The sequence below is a fragment of the Fomitiporia mediterranea genome, assembly GCF_000271605.1.
Source record: "Fomitiporia mediterranea MF3/22 unplaced genomic scaffold FOMMEscaffold_16, whole genome shotgun sequence".
Classification (NCBI taxonomy): Eukaryota; Fungi; Basidiomycota; class Agaricomycetes; order Hymenochaetales; family Hymenochaetaceae; genus Fomitiporia; species Fomitiporia mediterranea.
The window spans coordinates 188,699-193,909 of record NW_006760401.1 but is presented as its reverse complement, the minus strand read 5'-3'; positions in this window follow the sequence as shown (position 1 = coordinate 193,909).

Below are 5,211 nucleotides of genomic sequence, written 5' to 3'. Positions count from 1 at the left end.
GTATTTTCACTATAACTCAGTCAAATCTTGCTCAAAATTTAATAATTAAAGTGTCTATTTGAAGCATATTTAGAAAACATGAATTTATGTCAAATAATTACTGAATTCTGTGCAGAATTGAGTGAGAAATAGCTATTTTTTTGTTTTGTTTACTTTTGTGACAAAAAATAATGATTTATCAAGTGTGACAATACTTATGAAAAAGGCAGTAACATGAAACTTGTTGTAAACTACTCTAATACACTTATATTTAATTTAGGAATACAGTTTGAGGTCAAGAATAATTTATTGAGTGTAGGGGGGAATAAAGTAAAATAGTTAGTTTTACACATTTTAGCCCCCTCTCAGTAAAGCAGAATAAGCAATCTATTCACAAAAAATTGACTATTTAAATTAAGTATTAACGTATCCAACTAGAATAAACAGTTTTCCAAGCTTATATATTTAGTTTTGATTTAGAGAAAAAATAAAAATGAGTGTTACATAGAAAATTCACATTTTGTACTGTATCTCAGCCAATTTTTACTCAATTTTCTCCATTTATGTTGGAATATGAAATATATTTTATGTTAATGAATTTAGCAACTTAAATCACACAAAATGGTTCAGTATTGATTGAGTTATAGTGAATTTTGTATTCTGACATGTTTATTGTGACAAATTGTCACAAAACACATTAGTGCCAGGTATTTTGAAAACAGCTGTAATGAGTCCATAATCTGTTTTAATTGTCAAGAACATATCCAGTTGCCTTCCAGTGCTAGAGTAAATGTACAAAGCTTCCCTAGAAGAAACTGAGCCTACAAGTCTATAAGGGATGTCTAAAACTATTCCTACACCTTCTACCTCTTTACAGACTTTAGAATTAATAGGTTCATTAAAGAAATAAGAGTCTTCACTGTCTAGAGTGTTATAGTGTAAACAATAATTGTCTATATTTGATTCAGATGTCTAGCATTAATTATTTACATGATAATAACTCTGTTCTAACTCTTTCTCAGACAATACAGTGTCTATACCTAAGGATTGACAAAAGACTCCTCTTCCTCAATCTGTTCCTTGTCTGATTCTTCATCTATAAAGTCCCCTTCCTTTAATTCCTGTATTGTCTCTACAAAAGCAAACCTTTCCTTAGGTCCTATAGCTCTGAGAATCATCCTAACTCTTTAATACTAAGAAGGACAAACTCTAGCAAAGTGACCAATCTCTCTACAAATGTAACAAGCTTGATTTTTCTTAGTATTGTTAATTAAGATGTTCATTGGTTCTCTAGCTCCCAAGAATGTTTTTCTATTGAGAGTCAACCTGAAAGGATGTGAGGTTGGTTGAGAATTTGTCTACACATTTAGAGCTTTAAAATGTGTAGTAGGATTAGATTGAGGAGAGTTGTGAGTCTTGTTAGGAAGATTGAAGTACAGACAGTTGTCAGATTAACTACTAGAGAGTCCCCTATGTGTAAGAGTCTCCCTGAGTCAAGTTTCATTGTTGTCAATCTGAATTGTATACTTTTCTATTTATTATAAGTACTTAGGACTAGTAATAAGTATATTAACTGACAAAATACTTTAGGATTAAGAGTATACTAAAGTAAATCAATTAATATAGAGTCATATACTTTACTACTCAGTCTAGCTTCAGTCTTAAGAATCTCAAACTGTTAGAAAAAGACATTTACAGAGTGATTTCCTTGCTTGAGTTGTCTAAGCTTCTAGATAGTAGTTTCTTTCTTACTAGGGTTATTAAATGATTGCCCTAGTTACTCTATGAATTCTTGGAACAATTGTGTGTAAAGAATTTTGCCATTATTGTCTGTGTTTTGGGTAACCCAATTTTCTACCTATGTAACAACTGTCTCTTCCTTTAAATAAGAAAGTACAAAGAGTATCTTTTTTTTACTATTATAGAAGGCTCTTTCATTAGTAAGGATATACAGGAGACATTCTCTTTTAAAGTCCTAATAATCCTTACCTCCTTTGTACTCTCTAGGAGTAGTAGTAATCTTTCTAGAGTTTCTAGTAAGAGTATAACACATTACTATAGTAACAGCTTGACTAGTAACTTCTGTAATTAATTGAGGACTGAATTCATGTCTAAGTGTATATATACACCTTACTAGGGCTGTACAGGCTTATAGGAGAGTGTAGGAGAGTTTCCTAAAGGATTTGATATTGTTCCTAAAGCTAACTCTAATAAATTAACTTCTGAAGCACTGAATACTCTTTCAAATACTTGAGCAAGCTCCAAAATGTCTAGGTCTTTGTTAGAGGCTAGTGTGAATGATTATGAACAATGTATAAGTTCTAGGAAACGTTCCTTTAACTAGTTTACTACCTAGGCAACTTTGATCTTTCAGTTTTAAACTCTTAAGCTACTTATATATACTTTGTTCTAAGTATAATCTAGTAACTCTTATCTAATAACACTAAATAACTGTAAGACAATGCTGGACTTTTGGACTGTAAGGTCCCTGAAGGTGTTACTACTTGAGAGAGGCTCTAGTCAACCAGTCAACAAAGGCTAAGGATCAAGCTTTACAAGTGGTAGGTCAAAAAGTGTTTAGAAAAGAGTGTAACTATACAAATTACAAAGACAACACACAAACTCAAAAGAGTGAAAGAGAGTGAAGGATAGTAGTAATACAACCTTAAGAATAGAGTATAAAATAATAGAAAAATGAAGTAACAACTGAGTAAGGGATAATATAGAATTAATAGGATAGTAAATTAGTTTAATAGTTCTTTAAGAAAGTAAAAAGTATGTTTATAAAGAGAGTAAGGAATACTCAAACAAGTAGTAGCTCAGCTTAAGCAAACCAATTGAGTAGTAGCTTAGATTTGGCAGATTTGGCAGATTTGGCAGATTGAGTAGGATTGAGTAGGATTGAGTAAGAGGAGTAACTGAGTAGTAGCTTAAGTTAGAGAAAGTTGAGTAGTAGCTCTAACTATATGTAGGAAATGAATCAAACAGTAGTTCAGACTTAAAGGAGAGTTAGATCAGATAGAGAGGATAGTTGAGTAGTAGCTCAGACTAGGAGGATATTGATTGAGTAGTAGCTTAGACTAAGAGTAGTATTAAGGTAAAGATGAGTTTTTTGACTCTTATATTAAGGGAGATGTGTTCTCTAAGTTAATAACACTCTCAAACTACAAATGTAGACCTACAGCCCTTAATCCAACTATATTCCCAAAGCTACTAGCTAGGATTTATACTAGGAGAACAAGTAGAAATATAAGAAGAGTTAAAAAACTAAGAAACTACTGTATCTACAGACTGCTTTTTATAATAACTAAATAACAAGAGTAAAGTAAGGAATGAAACTTGAGAATAAGACCAAAGAAATAATAAGAACAAATATTACAAAGCTAACAGGTGTATCAGAGGCTAGGAAGAATTAATAGAGTATTACATATTAGAGAATATAGACTAAGAGGCTATTACACAAAAGAGGCACAAATTACTATATTAAGTAAGAAATGGATTAGCTACATTGTGATTGTATACACTACCTTACATCTCTGTAGCTCTCTCCTGTACTCAATACTAAGACAATCTTCATAAAACTTTGTAGAACAATAGATAAGATGTTAAGGATTATGAAAATCTAGTAGTAATGTTGGTTTTTTGCAAAACTGACAGAGATATAAAGAAAATGAAATAGGTCCAATTCTATAATCCTAACAAGAGTGTTATAGTACAAACAATAATTGTTTATATTTGATTCAAATGTCTAGTATTAATTATTTACACAATAATAACTCTGTTCTAACTCTTTCTCAGACAATACAGTGTTTATACCTAAGGATTGACAAAAGACTCCTCTTTCTCAATCTGTTCCTTATCTGATTCTTCATCTATAAAGTCCCCTTCCTTCAATTCCTGTATTGCCTCTACAAAAGCAAACCTTTCCTTAGGTCTTATAACTCTGAGAATCATCCTAACTCTTTAATACTAAGAAGGACAAACTCTAGCAAAGTGACTAATCTCTCTACAAATGTAACAAGCTCAATTTTTCTTAGTATTGTTAATTAAGATGTTTATTGGTTCTCCAGCTCTTAAGAATGTTTTTTCTATTAGAAGTCAATCTGAAAGAATGTGAGATTGGTTGAGAATCTGTCTACACATTTGAGGCTTTAAAATATACAGTAGGATTGGATTGAGGAGAGTTGTGAGTCTTGTTAGGAAGATTAAAGTACAGACAGTTGTCAGATTAACTACTAGAGAGTCCTCTGTGTGTAAGAGTTTCCCTAAGTTGAGTTTTATTATTGTTAATCTGAATTGTATACTTTTTCTATTTATTATAAGTACTTAGGACTAGTAATAAACACATTAACTAATGAAGTACTTTAGGATTAAGAGTATACTAAAGTAAATCAATTAATATAGAGTTATATGCTTTACTACTCAGTCTAGCTTCAGTCTTAAGAATCTTAAACTGTTAGAAAAAGACATTTATAGAGCAATTTCCTTGCTTGAGTTGTCTAAGCTTCTAGATAACAGTTTCTTTCTTACTAGAGTCATCAAATGATTGCTCTAGTTACTCTATGAACTCTTAAAACAATTGTGTACAAAGAGTTTTGTTATCAACATCTGTGTTTTGAGTAACTCAATTTTCTACCTATATAGTAACTGTCCCTTCCTTTAGATAAGAAAGTACAAAGAGTATCTTCTTTTTATTGTTATAGAAGGCTCTTTTATTAGTTAGGATATACAAGTAAACATTCTCTTTTAAAGTCCTAATAATCCTTGCCTCCTTTATACTCTCTGAGAGTAGTAGTAATCTTTCCTAAGTTTCTAGTAAGAGTATAACACATTACTATAGTAATAGCTTGACTAGTAGCTTCTGTAATTAATTGAGAGACCAAATTCATGTCTAAGTACATATATACACTTTACTAGAGCTGTGTAAGCTTGTAAGAGAGTGTAGGAGAGTTTCCTAAAGAATTTAACATTATTCCTAAGACTAGTTATAATAAATTAACTTCTAAAGTACTGAATACTCTTTCAAATGCTTGAGCAAGCTCTAAAACATCTGAGTCTTTGTTAGACACTAGTGTGAATGATTATAAACAATGTCTAAGTTCTAGGAACAGTTCCTTCAACTAGTTTACTGTCTAAGCAACTTTAATCTTTTAGTTTTAAACTCTTAAGCTACTTATATATACTCTATTCTAAGTACAATCTAGTGACTCTTATCTAATAACACTAAATAAC